The sequence below is a fragment of the Crinia signifera genome, chromosome 3 (assembly GCF_055691185.1).
Source record: "Crinia signifera chromosome 3, ASM5569118v1, whole genome shotgun sequence".
NCBI lineage: Eukaryota > Metazoa > Chordata > Amphibia > Anura > Myobatrachidae > Crinia > Crinia signifera.
Genome location: NC_139219.1, coordinates 173,783,197 through 173,803,772, shown reverse-complemented (window position 1 = coordinate 173,803,772; position 20,576 = coordinate 173,783,197). Strand labels below are relative to the sequence as shown.

Genomic DNA, 20,576 nt, shown 5'->3' with positions numbered 1-20,576 from the left:
CAGTGACAGTTTAAAGTCATGACGTATATATACGTCATGTGTCGGGAAGTACTTCCCGGCCATGACGTATATATACGTCAAATGTCGTGAAGGGGTTAAAGTCGCATCTGTTTAGCGCAGGGCTGGGCAATTGCGGCCCTCCAGATGTTGATGAACTACACATCCCAGGATGGTTTGCATTAGTTTTGCTACGTGGCCATGCCCAGCCCTGGTTTAGCGGATTGTTGAAGTCATGGATGTTTTTTGGACAATCCGCTGCTATTTCTTTGCAGATCCGCAGACTTTTCGACACACACTCCACAGCCGCAACATTAAATTCCAACTGTCGAGTTACTGTCGGATCAGTTGAAAATGGCACAGGATTCCAACTGTTCGGACGTTCTGATAGTCGGAAACCCATATTGAATATCCCCCTAAATAGCAATAAACAATCACATTTATTTTAGAGTCCAACAGCTCATAAGGCACATGATTGGAATAAATGTTCAGGTTTTTATGCATCTCTCTACATAAAAATACAGTTGAACCTACCGTATTTGAAAATAAACATCTTGGGGCTGATTCTACGTTGAATGCATCTGCAACTGCTTTTGAGGATGGCAGCAGCATCCTGCCTACTAGCTTATGCATATGCAAGAGTCTACCCTCCTGCTCAAAGCCATCGTTACTTCATGGACTTGCACAAACTTCACAAACTGGGTGGAAGAGACCCACCTGAAAAATACATCACACCTCTGTCGTTGCATACTACCATTGAGCACAAATGTTGACCTACTGTACATGTCCGTGGCACTCCTATTAGATGTGGCAGTTCCAAAAAGTCACTGCCAAGAAATTACCATTTAATGGATAGCAAGGATGGATCAATCCCTATGCAAAAGTGAACTCCACTCCAGTATGTGCACTTAAGTCTGATTTAGCACATGCACAGTTGCCACTCTTTCTTTGATGGATCTGTAGTATGCTGAAATAAAATGCAAGATCCGTCCACAATGCCACTTGTTTCTGACATGAAGTCAGCCCTCTTGAGCTTAAAACATGACCCCCTACTTCATACAGTAGGTACTTTATTTGTATATGACCCACTGTATGTTTAGAAAATAAAATTGGCTTCAGTCATGAGAATTATCTTCTTCTCCTTTCAGATTCTATCTAGGGGCCTTATTCTGGTTGAGTCGGATGCTCCGAATGTATACGGACGGCCGATGGTTGGTATTTGCGCATGTGCAGAGGTGTATCTGTGCATGTGCGAACGCCTCACACGTCCGAACCCGGCTGGAGTTCCGTGCAGAAAATGATCGTAGGAACCATCCGAGCAGGGGGTGGAGAGGGGCGTGAAGGGCTGTTTGGGCTCATTACCATATGCATACGCCCCGCGTTTCATGGGCATTCCCATGAAAACGCTGGGCGTACATATGGTAATCCATCTGTGACGCACGTGTGGGGGGCGGACAGCTGACATAGACGGATGCAAGCTGCCCGCCCATATCCCTGCGTTTGCACGGAGAAATGCCAGAGTGGTTTGGAGCACTTGGTGTTGCCTGAGCACTCGGTCCAGTATTCCATGGTCGGTGACCATCGAGAGATGGGGGAGGTTCTCACAGATGGAGTAGGTGTTCACATGGAAAATCCACTTGCGGTCCGTTCGGTCGGTGTCTTACCACATTCGGACGGTGTGAGCGATCCATACGGAAGGCAGGGCTAAGAACACTCGGTTCCAGTCCGCAAATACACATCCATCCCAACCAACCAGAATAAGGCCCTATGTATTGATCTGAACATCAGGACCATGTTGCGTTATTGAGTCCTGTACTCCTCCCCAGTTTGGTTCCATATTGAAGATTCAACAGTGTCTAGATAGGCAGTCAACAGGCCAACAGCAAAGGTTGACAGGCACAAAGTCAACATTGAAAAGCACAAGGTCATCATTGATAAAAGGTTAAAATGCAGTGTGACCCATTGGAGGTAATTCAGACCTAAAAGCTGCAAAGTGAATTAGCAGCGTCAAGCAATCAGGTATATGCCGCTCCGCTAGAGTGAAATCCCGACTTGCAAATGAATTTACTAGCTGTGCAAATGGATGTGTATGCCTACCGTAGATTTCACAGTTGAGCAAAAATATTGGAAATCCTTAGTTACAGGTTCACCAATGATTTTTCCACTGGGCACCAGTCATTGCAAGCTAGGAGTAGCTAGGGACTTACTCGGCGGCTGCGATGAATACAGGCATATCTGGCCTGGAAGTGAAGTCAAACCACTTCCCCTAAAACACTGTGGCATGTCTGCATTTTCATAGGCACTCCTCAGGCACACTTGCTTTTTACTTAGCATTCCTACTAAACATCCGGTTACCACCCCCAGATGCCTACTTCCTATCAATCATCTTGCGAACGGCTAGTGAAGGCAAAAAGCAGCAAGGTTTCTTTGCTAGCAGGTGTTGCGCATACGTCACATGAGCAGTAGGCATGCGCAGTGTTGTTGATAATCAACCACTGTGCGAATTATGGACACACCCGCTATAATTCACTTGCTTTTTCAGAAATAATAAGATCATCTAATCAAGCATTAAAAAGGAAATGTCATTCTAAACCCATATCGTACATGATTCTTATTCTTCCTACAAGCACTGCAGTTGCCAATAGTTTGAAATTTATATATATACATATATCATTGTGACATTCAGAATATCAACAATGACATCATTTTTCTATAACACAATGTCGACATAACCTAGCAACTCATCTCACCCTGTTCCGGATGCAGGGAGAGAGTGTAGTGTGGTCTCATACATCAATGTGTGTATTTGTTTTTTAATCTATTTTTTATTCGTCTGTTTTACCTGTATATCGTGTGGAATAAAATACTTTTTATACGGAGCATCCTGGATGTGAGAAATTTCCTTATCAGGATCGATTTAAAGAAACTGCTCTATGCATATAGGGCCTCACATTGAGGTGAGTGTTGTTCCACCAGACGAGTGATGTTTTATGATTGAATACGGGGTGTCGAACCATTGTTGAAGATTGTGATCCTGTTTTAAAGATACCGTTACACGCACATAGGGCCTGTAACACAGGTCAGTAATTTGTATATTCTGCTTGTGGGTGACGGGCGGTCACAAGAAATCTAGAGGAGACTATCGTGGAGTGTGAACATAAAAGATACCTTTATGGGCATATAGGGACCCCTACGGAGGTCAGTAGAAGGCCCCAATTACTCTACAGCACACATTTAGGATACAAACAGACCCAATAATTCTGCAAGCAAGTCTGGTGTTGTGCTGAGGAGCTATATATTTTCTTTTGGGATAGCGCTGAAGTGTGTTCTCAAATTGTGTTTTTGGTGTATTGTAGTAGTGGGGTGTAGTGACCCACGGAGAACACGCATAGCAGCAGTCCAGGGCGCATTTATCTGCCTGTCGAATTCTGTTTTTTGTGTAGAGTGCTATATGTATCAAGATTCAAAAAGTGATAAAGTGCAGAGTGATAAAAAGACAGCCAATCAACTCCTAACTGCCATGTTACAGGCTGGGTTAAAAATTACAGGTAGGAGCTGATTGACTGGTTGTTTATCACTTTCCACTTTATCACTTTATGAAAATTGATATAAATGGTCCAGAATGTCAAAAGCCCATAATACCCACTTTTAGGGTTAGGTTAAAGATTAATCGGCCAAATGTCATAGCCGCTGACTTCTGTGGCAGTGGGGGATGCTGGCTGAACTCTGAGGTGTTTTTAAATTTACAATGCATGATTTTGCCTTGTAAGGGACTTCCCCTTTAAAAAACCTCCACCTTCGGCCGGCATCTTGCGAACTCGGAGGTTATCATATTTGGCTGAAGATGTCTATTCAAAAGAGAGTGGCCGACATGTTGACTTAACATTCACAAGGTCTACATTCTGACAAAGTTGACATGCACTTTTTTTAAAGAAAGTTTTAAAAGATAAAACACATTTAAGTGATTGTTTTACTATGTTTTAGTACATTTTATTCTTACTTGTCTTTGAGCAACATCTAGTGGTCTGTTTGTCTGCAGGTTGGAGCTTATACAATAAGTATCATCATACAGTACATGAGACAGTTAACCAGACTTGTGCCTGATGTCACCTTCTGCCCTTGTTACCTCCAGCCTCCTGCCCCTGTGAGTCCTGCCCCAGGTCTTGGCAGTCTCCAGCCTGTGTTTCCCACCTACTTTCCTTTGTCATTCCAGCCCTGTATTTCCACCCATTTGCCTATGTCGCTCAGACATGTTTTTGCATGCTCCTGCCTCCTGTCACTTAAGGACCCTGCCCTGTGTCTCTCCAGCCACCTGTAATTCTAGACTCTGGTCCCCTGTCACTTTAACCAGTGGCGTAACTATAAATTATGCTCCCCCAAGCCAAAATATTTTTAGGCGCCCCCCCATAATGCCCCATACACATTACCTCTCTGTGGCTACCCATGTCCCTTGAAAAAGACTGGCCGGGCCGGAAGCTTCCTGTGGGGCCGGGCCGGAAGCTTCCCGCCCCACAGCCCCCCTATATTACATTATACACAGCCCTCCCCATATTACATTATACACCGTCCCCCCATATTACATTATACACAGCCCTCCCCATATTACATTATACACCATCCCCCCATATCACATTATACACAGCCCCCCATATTACATTATACACAGCCCCCCCATATTACATTATACACAGGCCATCCTATATTAAATTATACACAGCCCACCCCATATTACATTATACACAGCCCCCCCCATATTACATTATACACAGCCCCCCTATATTACATTATACACAGCCCTCCCCATATTACATTATACACAGCCCACCCCATATTACATTATACACAGCCCCCCATATTGCATTATACACAGCCCACCCCATATTACATTATACACAGCCCACCCCATATTACATTATACACAGCCCACCCCATATTACATTATACACAGCCCACCTCATATTACATTATACACAGGCCACCCTATATTACATTATACACAGCCCCCCATATTACATTATACACAGCCCCCCCCCCATATTACATTATACACAGGCCATCCTATATTACATTATACACAGCCCACCCCATATTACATTATACACAGCCCCCCCCATATTACATTATACACAGCCCCCCTATATTACATTATACACAGCCCTCCCCAAATTACATTATACACAGCCCACCCCATATTACATTATACACAGCCCCCCATATTGCATTATACACAGCCCACCCCATATTACATTATACACAGCCCACCCCATATTACATTATACACAGCCCACCCCATATTACATTATACACAGCCCACCTCATATTACATTATACACAGGCCACCCTATATTACATTATACACAGCCCCCCATATTGACGAGGCTGAAGTTGGCTTCTTATTCGGCCAGCTTCTTATTCGAGCTCCAGCTTCTTATTCGAGCTCCAGCTTCTTATTCGAGCTCCAGCTTCTTATTCAGAAAAATCACTTTTACAAGGGTTAATGAATCATGGACCACAAATTTGACTGCAGAAATCAACACAGGGGGGTTGCCTACATATGACCCATTTGCAATTTCTTTTGACCAACAATGATTTGGGCAGAAATTGGGCACAAAAATGGACATGGGTCCCAGATATCATTTTGAATAAGTAGCTGGTGTCCTGCAAGGGTTAAACAGCGTTGGTCAAAACATATTACACTGGAAACCCGCACAGGGGGGTCACTTACATATGACCCACTTGCCATTTCTTTTGACCAACAAGGATTTGGGCAGAAATAGGGCACTAAAGTGGGCATGGGTCCCAGAATCATCATTTTGAATAAGTAGCTGGTGTTCTGCAAGGGTTAAACAGCGTTGGTCAACAAAAATTACACTGGAAACCCGCACAGGGGGGGCACTTACATATGACCCACTTGCCATTTCTTTTGACCAACAAGGATTTGGGCAGTAATAGGGCAGTAAAGTGGGCATAGGTCCCATGTGTCATCATTTTGAATAAGTAGCTGGTGTCCTGCAAGGGTTAAACAGCGTTGGTCAAAAAATGTTACACTGGAAACCCGCACAGGGGGGTCACTTACATATGACCCACTTGCCATTTCTTTTGACCAACAAGGATTTGGGCAGTAATAGGGCAGTAAAGTGGGCATGGGTCCCAGATGTCATCATTTTGAATAAGTAGCTGGTGTCCTGCAAGGGTTAAACAGTGTTGGTCAAAACATATTACACTTGAAACCCACACAGGGGGGTTGCCTACATATGACTCACTTGCAATTTCTTTTGACCAACAATGATTTGGGCAGAAAATGGGCACAAAAATGGGCATGGGTCCCAGAATCATCATTTTGAATAAGTAGCTGGTGTTCTGCAAGGGTTAAACAGCGTTGGTCAACAAATATTACACTGAAAACCCACACTAGGGGGTCACTTACATATCACCCACTTGCCATTTCTTTTGACCAACAAGGATTTGGGCAGAAATAGGGCACTAAAGTGGGCATGGGTCCCAGAATCATCATTTTGAATAAGTAGCTGGTGTTCTGCAAGGGTTAAACAGCGTTGGTCAACAAATATTACACTGGAAACCCACACAGGGGGGTCACTTACATATGACCCACTTGCCATTTCTTATGACCAACAAGGATTTGGGCAGAAATAGGGCACTAAAGTGGGCATGGGTCCCAGAATCATCATTTTGAATAAGTAGCTGGTGTTCTGCAAGGGTTTAACAGCATTGGTCAACAAATATTACACTGGAAACCCGCACAGGGGGGTCACTTACATATGACCCACTTGCCATTTCTTTTGACCAACAAGGATTTGGGCAGAAATAGGGCAGTAAAGTGGGCATGGGTCACAGATGTCATTATTTTGAATAAGTAGCTGGTGTCCTGCAAGGGTTAAACAGCGTTGGTCAAAAAATGTTACACTGGAAACCCGCACAGGGTGGTCACTTACATATGACCCACTTGCCATTTCTTTTGACCAACAAGGATTTGGGCAGTAATAGGGCAGTAAAGTGGGCATGGGTCACAGATGTCATTATTTTAAAAATAAGTAGCTGGTGTCCTGCAAGGGTTAAACAGTGTTGGTCAAAACATATTACACTTGAAACCCACACAGGGGGGTTGCCTACATATGACCCACTTGCAATTTCTTTTGACCAACAATGATTTGGGCAGAAAATGGGCACAAAAATGGGCATGGGTCCAAGAATCATCATTTTGAATAAGTAGCTGGTGTCCTGCAAGGGTTAAACAGCGTTGGTCAAAAAATGTTACACTGGAAACCCGCACAGGGGGGTCACTTACGTATGACCCACTTGCCATTTCTTTTGACCAACAAGGATTTGGGCAGAAATAGGGCACTAAATTGGGCATGGGTCCCAGAATCATCATTTTGAATAAGTAGCTGGTGTTCTGCAAGGGTTTAACAGCATTGGTCAACAAATATTACACTGGAAACCCGCACAGGGAGGGCACTTACATATGACCCACTTGCCATTTCTTTTGACCAACAAGGATTTGGGCAGAAATAGGGCAGTAAAGTGGGCATGGGTCACAGATGTCATTATTTTGAATAAGTAGCTGGTGTCCTGCAAGGGTTAAACAGCGTTGGTCAAAAAATGTTACACTGGAAACCCGCACAGGGTGGTCACTTACATATGACCCACTTGCCATTTCTTTTGACCAACAAGGATTTGGGCAGTAAAGTGGGCATGGGTCACAGATGTCATTATTTTAAAAATAAGTAGCTGGTGTCCTGCAAGGGTTAAACAGTGTTGGTCAAAACATATTACACTTGAAACCCACACAGGGGGGTTGCCTACATATGACCCACTTGCAATTTCTTTTGACCAACAATGATTTGGGCAGAAAATGGGCACAAAAATGGGCATGGGTCCAAGAATCATCATTTTGAATAAGTAGCTGGTGTCCTGCAAGGGTTAAACAGCGTTGGTCAAAAAATGTTACACTGGAAACCCGCACAGGGGGGTCACTTACGTATGACCCACTTGCCATTTCTTTTGACCAACAAGGATTTGGGCAGAAATAGGGCACTAAAGTGGGCATGTGTCCCAGAATCATCATTTTGAATAAGTAGCTGGTGTCCTGCAAGGGTTAAACAGTGTTGGTCAAAACATTTTACACTTGAAACCCACACAGGGGGGTTGCCTACATATGACCCACTTGCCATTTCTTTTGACCAACAAGGATTTGGGCAGAAATAGGGCACTAAATTGGGCATGGGTCCCAGAATCATCATTTTGAATAAGTAGCTGGTGTTCTGCAAGGGTTTAACAGCATTGGTCAACAAATATTACACTGGAAACCCGCACAGGGAGGGCACTTACATATGACCCACTTGCCATTTCTTTTGACCAACAAGGATTTGGGCAGAAATAGGGCAGTAAAGTGGGCATGGGTCACAGATGTCATTATTTTGAATAAGTAGCTGGTGTCCTGCAAGGGTTAAACAGCGTTGGTCAAAAAATGTTACACTGGAAACCCGCACAGGGTGGTCACTTACATATGACCCACTTGCCATTTCTTTTGACCAACAAGGATTTGGGCAGTAAAGTGGGCATGGGTCACAGATGTCATTATTTTAAAAATAAGTAGCTGGTGTCCTGCAAGGGTTAAACAGTGTTGGTCAAAACATATTACACTTGAAACCCACACAGGGGGGTTGCCTACATATGACCCACTTGCAATTTCTTTTGACCAACAATGATTTGGGCAGAAAATGGGCACAAAAATGGGCATGGGTCCAAGAATCATCATTTTGAATAAGTAGCTGGTGTCCTGCAAGGGTTAAACAGCGTTGGTCAAAAAATGTTACACTGGAAACCCGCACAGGGGGGTCACTTACGTATGACCCACTTGCCATTTCTTTTGACCAACAAGGATTTGGGCAGAAATAGGGCACTAAAGTGGGCATGTGTCCCAGAATCATCATTTTGAATAAGTAGCTGGTGTCCTGCAAGGGTTAAACAGTGTTGGTCAAAACATTTTACACTTGAAACCCACACAGGGGGGTTGCCTACATATGACCCACTTGCAATTTCTTTTGACCAACAATGATTTGGGCAGAAAATGGGCACAAAAATGGGCATGGGTCCCAGAATCATCATTTTGAATAAGTAGCTGGTGTTCAGCAAGGGTTAAACAGCGTTGGTCAACAAATATTACACTGGAAACCCGCACAGGGGGGTCACTTACATATGACCCACTTGCCATTTCTTTTGACCAACAAGGATTTGGGCAGTAATAGGGCAGTAAAGTGGGCATGGGTCACAGATGTCATTATTTTGAATAAGTAGCTGGTGTCCTGCAAGGGTTAAACAGTGTTGGTCAAAACATATTACACTTGAAACCCACACAGGGGGGTTGCCTACATATGACCCACTTGCAATTTCTTTTGACCAACAATGATTTGGGCAGAAAATGGGCACAAAAATCGGCATGGGTCCCAGAATCATCATTTTGAATAAGTAGCTGGTGTTCTGCAAGGGTTAAACAGCGTTGGTCAAAAAATATTACACTGGAAACCCGCACAGGGGGGGTCACTTACATATGACCCACTTGCCATTTCTTTTGACCAACAAGGATTTGGGCAGTAATAGGGCAGTAAAGTGGGCATGGGTCACAGATGTCATTATTTTGAATAAGTAGCTGGTGTCCTGCAAGGGTTAAACAGTGTTGGTCAAAACATATTACACTTGAAACCCACACAGGGGGGTTGCCTACATATGACCCACTTGCAATTTCTTTTGACCAACAATGATTTGGGCAGAAAATGGGCACAAAAATGGGCATGGGTCCAAGAATCATCATTTTGAATAAGTAGCTGGTGTCCTGCAAGGGTTAAACAGCGTTGGTCAAAAAATATTACACTGGAAACCCGCACAGGGGGGTCACGTACATATGACCCACTTGCCATTTCTTTTGAACAACAAGGATTTGGGCAGTAATAGGGCAGTAAAGTGGGCATGGGTCACAGATGTCATTATTTTGAATAAGTAGCTGGTGTCCTGCAAGGGTTAAACAGTGTTGGTCAAAACATATTACACTTGAAACCCACACAGGGGGGTTGCCTACATATGACCCACTTGCAATTTCTTTTGACCAACAATGATTTGGGCAGAAAATGGGCACAAAAATGGGCATGGGTCCCAGAATCATCATTTTGAATAAGTAGCTGGTGTTCTGCAAGGGTTAAACAGCGTTGGTCAAAAAATATTACACTGGAAACCCGCACAGGGGGGTCACTTACATATGACCCACTTGCCATTTCTTTTGACCAACAAGGATTTGGGCAGTAATAGGGCAGTAAAGTGGGCATGGGTCACAAATGTCATTATTTTGAATAAGTAGCTGGTGTCCTGCAAGGGTTAAACAGTGTTGGTCAAAACATATTACACTTGAAACCCACACAGGGGGGTTGCCTACATATGACCCACTTGCAATTTCTTTTGACCAACAATGATTTGGGCAGAAATTGGGCACAAAAATGGGCATGGGTCCCAGATATCATTTTGAATAAGTAGCTGGTGTCCTGCAAGGGTTAAACAGCGTTGGTCAAAACATATTACACTGGAAACCCGCACAGGGGGGTCACTTACATATGACCCACTTGCCATTTCTTTTGACCAACAAGGATTTGGGCAGAAATAGGGCACTAAAGTGAGCATGGGTCCCAGAATCATCATTTTGAATAAGTAGCTGGTGTTCTGCAAGGGTTAAACAGCGTTGGTCAACAAAAATTACACTGGAAACCCGCACAGGGGGGTCACTTACATATGACCCACTTGCCATTTCTTTTGACCAACAAGGATTTGGGCAGTAATAGGGCAGTAAAGTGGGCATAGGTCCCAGATGTCATCATTTTGAATAAGTAGCTGGTGTCCTGCAAGGGTTAAACAGTGTTGGTCAAAACATATTACACTTGAAACCCACACAGGGGGGTTGCCTACATATGACTCACTTGCAATTTCTTTTGACCAACAATGATTTGGGCAGAAAATGGGCACAAAAATGGGCATGGGTCCCAGAATCATCATTTTGAATAAGTAGCTGGTGTTCTGCAAGGGTTAAACAGCGTTGGTCAACAAATATTACACTGAAAACCCGCACTAGGGGGTCACTTACATATCACCCACTTGCCATTTCTTTTGACCAACAAGGATTTGGGCAGAAATAGGGCACTAAAGTGGGCATGGGTCCCAGAATCATCATTTTGAATAAGTAGCTGGTGTTCTGCAAGGGTTAAACAGCGTTGGTCAACAAATATTACACTGGAAACCCGCACAGGGGGGGGCACTTACATATGACCCACTTGCCATTTCTTATGACCAACAAGGATTTGGGCAGAAATAGGGCACTAAAGTGGGCATGGGTCCCAGAATCATCATTTTGAATAAGTAGCTGGTGTTCTGCAAGGGTTTAACAGCATTGGTCAACAAATATTACACTGGAAACCCGCACAGGGGGGTCACTTACATATGACCCACTTGCCATTTCTTTTGACCAACAAGGATTTGGGCAGAAATAGGGCAGTAAAGTGGGCATGGGTCACAGATGTCATTATTTTGAATAAGTAGCTGGTGTCCTGCAAGGGTTAAACAGCGTTGGTCAAAAATTTTTACACTGGAAACCCGCACAGGGTGGTCACTTACATATGACCCACTTGCCATTTCTTTTGACCAACAAGGATTTGGGCAGTAATAGGGCAGTAAAGTGGGCATGGGTCACAGATGTCATTATTTTGAATAAGTAGCTGGTGTCCTGCAAGGGTTAAACAGTGTTGGTCAAAACATATTACACTTGAAACCCACACAGGGGGGTTGCCTACATATGACCCACTTGCAATTTATTTTGACCAACAATGATTTGGGCAGAAAATGGGCACAAAAATGGGCATGGGTCCAAGAATCATCATTTTGAATAAGTAGCTGGTGTCCTGCAAGGGTTAAACAGCGTTGGTCAAAAAATGTTACACTGGAAACCCGCACAGGGGGGTCACTTACGTATGACCCACTTGCCATTTCTTTTGACCAACAAGGATTTGGGCAGAAATAGGGCACTAAAGTGGGCATGTGTCCCAGAATCATCATTTTGAATAAGTAGCTGGTGTCCTGCAAGGGTTAAACAGTGTTGGTCAAAACATTTTACACTTGAAACCCACACAGGGGGGTTGCCTACATATGACCCACTTGCAATTTCTTTTGACCAACAATGATTTGGGCAGAAAATGGGCACAAAAATGGGCATGGGTCCCAGAATCATCATTTTGAATAAGTAGCTGGTGTTCAGCAAGGGTTAAACAGCGTTGTTCAACAAATATTACACTGGAAACCCGCACAGGGGGGTCACTTACATATGACCCACTTGCCATTTCTTTTGACCAACAAGGATTTGGGCAGTAATAGGGCAGTAAAGTGGGCATGGGTCACAGATGTCATTATTTTGAATAAGTAGCTGGTGTCCTGCAAGGGTTAAACAGCGTTGGTCAAAAAATGTTACACTTGGAATCCATACAGGGGGGTCAGTTACATATGACCCACTTGCAATTTATTTTGACCAACAAGGATTTGGGCAGTAATAGGGCAGTAAAGTGGGCATGGTTTACAGATTTCATCATTTTGAATAAGTAGCTGGTGTCCTGCAAGGGTTAAACATCCTTGTTGGTCAAAAGAAATGGCAAGTGGGTCATATGTAAGTGACCCCCCTGTGCGGGTTTCCAGTGTAATATTTGTTGACCAACACTGTTTAACCCTTGCAGAACACCAGCTACTTATTCAAAATGATGATTCTGGGACCCATGCCCACTTTAGTGCCCTATTTCTGCCCAAATCCTTGTTGGTCAAAAGAAATGGCAAGTGGGTCATATGTATCTGACCCCCATGTGTGGATTACAAGTGTAAGATTTTTTGACCAACGCTGTTTAACCCTTGCAGAACACCAGCTACTTATTCAAAATGATGATTCTGGGACCCATGCCCACTTTAGTGCCCTATTTCTGCCCAAATCCTTGTTGGTCAAAAGAAATGGCAAGTGGTTGATATGGAAGTGACCCCCTAGTGTGGATTTTTAGTGTAATATTTGTTGAAAAACGCTGTTTAACCCTTGCAGAACACCAGCTACTTATTCAAAATGATGATTCTGGGACCCATGCTCATTTTTGTGCCCATTTTCTGCCCAAATCATTGTTGGTCAAAAGAAATTGCAAGTGGGTCATATGTAGGCAACCCCCCTGTGTGGGCTTCAAGTGTAAGATTTTTTGACCAACGCTGTTTAACCCTTGCAGGACACTAGCTACTTATTCAAAATGATGACATCTGGGACCTATGCCCACTTTACTGCCCTATTTCTGCCCAAATCCTTGTTGGTCAAAAGAAATGGCAAGTGGGTCATATGTAAGTGACCCCCCTGTGCGGGTTTCCAGTGTAATATTTGTTGACCAACGCTGTTTAACCCTTGCAGAACACCAGCTACTTATTCAAAATGATGATTCTGGGACCCATGCCCACTTTAGTGCCCTATTTCTGCCCTAATCCTTGTTGTTTAAAAAAAAATTGCAAGTGGGTCATATGTAGGCAACCCCCCTGTGTGGGTTTCAAGTGTAATATGTTTTGACCAACACTGTTTAACCCTTGCAGAACACCAGCTACTTATTCAAAATGATGATTCTAGGACCCATGCCCATTTTAGTGCCCTATTTCTGCCCAAATCCTTGTTGGTCAAAAGAAATGGCAAGTGGGTCATATGTAAGTTACCCCCCTGTGCGGGTTTCCAGTGTAATTTTTGTTGACCAACGCTGTTTAACCCTTGCAGAACACCAGCTACTTATTAAAAATAAAGATTCTGGGACCCATGCCCACTTTAGTGCCCTATTTCTGCCCAAATCCTTGTTGGTCAAAAGAAATGGCAAGTGGGTGATATGTAAGTGACCCCCTAGTGCGGATTTTCAGTGTAATATTTGTTGACCAACACTGTTTAACCCTTGCAGAACACCAGCTACTTATTCAAAATGATGATTCTTGGACCCATGATAATTTTTGTGCCCATTTTCTGCCCAAATCATTGTTGGTCAAAAGAAATTGCAAGTGGGTCATATGTAGGCAATCCCCCTGTGTGGGTTTCAAGTGTTATATGTTTTGACCAACACTGTTTAACCCTTGCAGGACACCAGCTACTTATTCAAAATAATGACATCTGTGACCCATGCCCACTTTACTGCCCTATTACTGCCCAAATCCTTGTTGGTCAAAAGAAATGGCAAGTGGGTCATATGTAAGTGACCACCCTGTGCGGGTTTCCAGTGTAACATTTTTTGACCAACACTGTTTAACCCTTGCAGGACACCAGCTACTTATTCAAAATGATGACATCTGGGACCTATGCCCACTTTAGTGCCCTATTTCTGCCCAAATCCTTGTTGGTCAAAAGAAATGGCAAGTGGGTCATATGTAAGTGACCCCCCTGTGCGGGTTTCCAGTGTAATATTTGTTGACCAACGCTGTTTAACCCTTGCAGAACACCAGCTACTTATTCAAAATAATGATTCTGGGACCCATGCCCACTTTAGTGCCCTATTTCTGCCCAAATCCTTGTTGGTCAAAATAAATGGCAAGTGGGTGATATGTAAGTGACCCCCTAGTGCGGGTTTTCAGTGTAATATTTGTTGACCAACGCTGTTTAACCCTTGCAGAACACCAGCTACTTATTCAAAATGATGATTCTGGGACCCATGCCCATTTTTGTGCCCATTTTCTGCCCAAATCATTGTTGGTCAAATGAAATTGCAAGAGGGTCATATGTAGGCAGCCCCCTGTTTGGGTTTCAAGTGTAATATCTTTTGACCAACACTGTTTAACCCTTGCAGGACACCAGCTACTTATTCAAAATAATGACATCTGTGACCCATGCCCACTTTACTGCCCTATTACTGCCCAAATCCTTGTTGGTCAAAAGAAATGGCAAGTGGGTCATATGCAAGTGACCCCCCTGTGCGGGTTTCCAGTGTAATATTTGTTGACCAACGCTGTTTAACCCTTGCAGAACACCAGCTACTTATTCAAAATGATGATTCTGGGACCCATGCCCACTTTAGTGCCCTATTTCTGCCCAAATCCTTGTTGGTCAAAAGAAATGGCAAGTGGGTCATATGTAAGTGACCCCCTAGTGCGGGTTTTCAGTGTAATATTTGTTGACCAACGCTGTTTAACCCTTGCAGAACACCAGCTACTTATTCAAAATGATGATTCTGGGACCCATGCCCATTTTTGTGCCCATTTTCTGCCCAAATCATTGTTTGTCAAAAGAAATTGCAAGTGGGTCATATGTAGGCAACCCCCCTGTGTGGGTTTCAAGTGTAATATGTTTTGACCAACACTGTTTAACCCTTGCAGGACACCAGCTACTTATTCAAAATAATGACATATGTGACCCATGCCCACTTTACTGCCCTATTACTGCCCAAATCCTTGTTGGTCAAAAGAAATGGCTAGTGGGTCATATGTAAGTTACCCCCCTGTGCGGGTTTCCAGTGTAATATTTTTTGACCAACGCTGTTTAACCCTTGCAGGACACCAGCTACTTATTCAAAATGATGATTCTGGGACCCATGCCCACTTTACTGCCCTATTTCTGCCCAAATCCTTGTTGGTCAAAAGAAATGGCAAGTGTGTCATATGTAAGTGACCCCCCTGTGCGGGTTTCCAGTGTAATATTTGTTGACCAATGCTGTTTAACCCTTGCAGAACACCAGCTACTTATTCAAAATGATGATTCTGGGACCCATGCCCACTTTAGTGCCCTATTTCTGCCCAAATCCTTGTTGGTCAAAAGAAATGGCAAGTGGGTCATATGTAACTTACCCGCCTGTGCGGGTTTCTAGTGTAATTTTTGTTGACCAACGCTGTTTAACCCTTGCAGAACACCAGCTACTTATTCAAAATGATGATTCTGGGACCCATGCCCACTTTAGTGCCCTATTTCTGCCCAAATCCTTGTTGGTCAAAAGAAATGGCAAGTGGGTGATATGTAAGTGACCCCCTAGTGCGGGTTTTCAGTGTAATATTTGTTGACCAACGCTGTTTAACCCTTGCAGAACACCAGCTACTTATTCAAAATGATGATTCTTGGACCCATGCCCATTTTTGTGCCCATTTTCTGCCCAAATCATTGTTGGTCAAAAGAAATTGCAAGTGGGTCATATGTAGGCAACCCCCCTGTGTGGGTTTCAAGTGTAATATGTTTTGACCAACACTGTTTAACCCTTGCAGGACACCAGCTACTTATTCAAAATGATGATTCTGGGACCCATGCCCACTTTACTGCCCTATTTCTGCCCAAATCCTTGTTGGTCAAAAGAAATGGCAAGTGGGTCATATGTAAGTGACCCCCCTGTGTGGGTTTCCAGTGTTATATTTGTTGACCAACGCTGTTTAACCCTTGCAGAACACCAGCTACTTATTCAAAATGATGATTCTGGGACCCATGCCCACTTTAGTGCCCTATTACTGCCCAAATCCTTGTTGGTCAAAAGAAATGGCAAGTGGGTCATATGTAAGTGACCCCCCTGTGCCGGTTTCCAGTGTTATATTTGTTGACCAACGCTGTTTACCCTTGCAGAACACCAGCTACTTATTAAAAATGATGATTCTGGGACCCATGCCCACTTTAGTGCCCTATTTCTGCCCAAATCCTTGTTGGTCATAAGAAATGGCAAGTGGGTGATATGTAATTGACCCCCCTGTGCGGGTTTCCAGTGTAATATTTGTTGACCAACGCTGTTTAACCCTTGCAGAACACCAGCTACTTATTCAAAATGATGATTCTGGGACCCATGCCCATTTTTGTGCCCATTTTCTGCCCAAATCATTGTTGGTCAAATGAAATTGCAAGTGGGTCATATGTAGGCAACCCCCCTGTGTGGGTTTCAAGTGTAATATGTTTTGACCAACACTGTTTAACCCTTGCAGGACACCAGCTACTTATTCAAAATAATGACATCTGTGACCCATGCCCACTTTACTGCCCTATTACTGCCCAAATCCTTGTTGGTCAAAAGAAATGGCAAGTGGGTCATATGTAAGTGACCCCCCTGTGCGGGTTTCCAGTGTAACATTTTTTTGACCAACACTGTTTAACCCTTGCAGGACACCAGCTACTTATTCAAAATGATGACATCTGGGACCTATGCCCACTTTACTGCCCTATTACTGCCCAAATCCTTGTTGGTCAAAAGAAATGGCAAGTGGGTCATATGTAAGTGACCCCCCTGTGCGGGTTTCCAGTGTAATTTTTGTTGACCAACGCTGTTTAACCCTTGCAGAACACCAGCTACTTATTCAAAATGATGATTCTGGGACCCATGCCCACTTTAGTGCCCTATTTCTGCCCAAATCCTTGTTGGTCAAAAGAAATGGCAAGTGGGTCATATGTAAGTGACCCCCCTGTGCGGGTTTCCAGTGTAATATTTGTTGACCAACGCTGTTTAACCCTTGCAGAACACCAGCTACTTATTCAAAATGATGATTCTGGGACCCATGCCCACTTTAGTGCCCTATTTCTGCCCAAATCCTTGTTGGTCAAAAGAAATGGCAAGTGGGTCATATGTAAGTGACCCCCCTGTGCGGGTTTCCAGTGTAATATGTTTTGACCAATGCTGTTTAACCCTTGCAGGACACCAGCTACTTATTCAAAATGATATCTGGGACCCATGCCCATTTTTGTGCCCATTTTCTGCCCAAATCATTGTTGGTCAAAAGAAATTGCATGTGGGTCATATGTAGGCAACCCCCCTGTGTTGATTTCTGCAGTCAAATTTGTGGTCCATGATTCATTAACCCTTGTAAAAGTGATTGTTCTGAATAAGAAGCTGGAGCTCGAATAAGAAGCTGGAGCTCGAATAAGAAGCTGGCCGAATAAGAAGCCAACTTCAGCCTCGTCCCATATTGCATTATACACAGCCCACCCCATATTACATTATACACAGCCCACCCCATATTACATTATACACAGCCCTCCCCATATTACATTATACACAGCCCACCCCATATTACATTATACACAGCCCACCCTATATTACATTATACATAGCCCCCATATTACATTATACACAGCCCTCCCCATATCACATTATACACAGCCCACCCTATATTACATTATACACAGCCCCCCATATTGCATTATACACAGCCCACCCCATATTACATTATACACAGCCCCCCCATATTACATTATACACAGCCCCCCCCCCATATTACATTATACACAGCCCACCCCATATTACATTATACACAGCCCACCCCATATTACATTATACACAGGCCACCCTATATTACATTATACACAGCCCCCCATATTACATTATACACAGCCCACCCCATATTACATTATACACAGCCCCCCCATATTGCATTATACACAGCCCACCCTATATTACATTATACACAGCCCACCCTATATTACATTATACACAGCCCCCCCTCCCATATTACATTATACATAGCCCCCCTTCCCATATTACATTATACACAGCCCATTCCACATGATAAACAGCCCCCACACACACTAAAGTACAGATTCCCATCATATTACAGACCCCACTTCCCCAGTTCACACACAGCACCACAGTAATAAGAGTACCACATTACAGTAGATAAAACACAGCCCCCTCACTCCCCCACTATACAACACTCACCTGGCTTGCCCATTCCTTGGAGGTGCAGGGAGCTAGCAGTGTGGTGAGTGTTTGGGACCAGCATCAGGGCGGCAGCAGCAGCAGGTTACAGGAGCACTGTGCAGGGAGCCCAGCAGTATGGTAGGTGAGGCCAGCATCAGGGCAGCCGGAGAGCAGGGAGCAGGGCTGAGCAGGGAGCAGGGCTGAGCAGGAGCAGGGAGAGCAGGGCTGAGGCCTGCTGCACGGAGCCCATCAGTGTGGTGGGCGGGGCCAGCATCAGGAAGCCCTGACTGAGTGACGGCTCTCCTGCTCCTCAAGCTGCAGTGCACGGACTTCCTCTCACAGCGCGGTGGCCGGCTGTGTATAATTATCATGAGCAGGCCCCCTCCGGACTGAGGACTGCTCGGCTTCTCTGTCTGGCCTCTCCGTGCGGGAGCAGGCGCCCACGCAGCCCCCGCTCCCCCAAGCAGTGGCGGGGGCTGCCTTACACAAGCTACGCCACTGACTTTAACCTACAGTCCCCTCTCAATCCAGCATACTGCCCTTTCACTTCAGCATCCTTACTCCTATAACTGCAGCATCCAGTGTCTCCAACCCCTCCCAGCCCACTCCAACTTACCTTCTTCTTTGTCAGCCTGCTTCATGCTCCTCTTCACACTTCTATTTATCAGCATTGCAGTATGCATGAAAGGTGCAGTGATGTGCTACACACGAGCAGATGGTGCATGTCAGATGCTGCACATTTGTGGAGAGTCCTGTGCCTGGCAAATATTGGAATGCAGTAATCTAACAGACAGCACTAGCAGGATGACTGCATTTGTACCTCCAGGCCTCAGCACCCCATCAAAAGGCCTGCTAGTCCACCCCTTGAGACCACCTGAATATGGGAATGTCTGACACAGAAGTGAGAGAAACAAATGTTACTTTAATTCCTGGTCAGATTTTTTCAGTTGCTCGCCCCTATTAAGATATACATTCTTGAAAATTGGGGCGAGATTCTATGCTATGCGCTAAATGCGCATGTTTTATTTGCGCACCACATCGCCGCAAATCGCCAATTTTAAATTCGCATTTTTCAGTCAAAATGCGCATATTTAATGTGATGCGCATTGGAGGCTGAAAAGTGCGAAGAGGGGCGATTTGCAGCGAAGTGGTGCGCTGTATTTAGTCCTGAAAATGTGCGATTTTCATGTCTGAAAATCGCACATTTGCAGGACAGCGCAAAGTGTAAAAAAAAAAACGAGCGCGGGGTCCCCCGCCCGAGCATAACCAGCCCCGGGCTCACTGAGCCGGTGCTGGTGACATAAAATCAGGGTCCCCGACAAATAGGGGTCCCCTTGATTTTATGAAACCAGCACCAGACTCAAGGTCCGGCGCTGGTTCCCAAAATACGGGGGACAAAGTGACTAGGGGTCCCCCGTATTTTAAGAACCAGCACCGGACACAACCAGCCAGCAGGGTAATGCCACAGCCGGGGGAAGCTTATTATATAAGCTCCCGCGGCCAAAGCATTAACCCCCTGGCTGGTCAGCATGGGCAGGGGTCCTGGGGAAGTGGGGACCCCCCCAATGAAGGGGTCCCCCCCCTCCAGGACTTACCAGCCCATGCTGATAGTCCGGGGCTGTCCCCGATGCCCCTAACCGGTGGGCATCGGGCTGATGATTTGTGTAAAAAAAAGAATGAAAACTATTGTTTTACACTGGCGAACTATGAGTCCCAGCAAGCCTACCCCGCATGCTGGGACTTGGGGAACCACAAGTCCCAGCATGCGGGGCATTAAAGGGCCCGCTGGCACTTGTAGTTCTGCAGTGAAAAAAATAGTGCACAAAATCACACTGACACCCTGTAAAATAAAACTTTAATACACACAAAACACACACACACTGATACTTA

At 44.6% G+C, this 20,576-nt stretch overlaps 1 long non-coding RNA gene across 1 annotated transcript in view; it reads right to left on the bottom strand.

Moving 5' to 3' along the window:
- The window catches only part of LOC146062615 (uncharacterized), a 151,045-nt gene extending 131,953 nt beyond the window's left edge, over positions 1 to 19,092 (bottom strand). The window contains exon 1 of the long non-coding RNA XR_014471421.1: positions 18,705 to 19,092. This is a non-coding gene — a long non-coding RNA (uncharacterized LOC146062615). The remainder of the gene's footprint in view (positions 1 to 18,704) is intronic.
- Between the last annotated feature and the right edge of the window lie 1,484 nt (positions 19,093 to 20,576).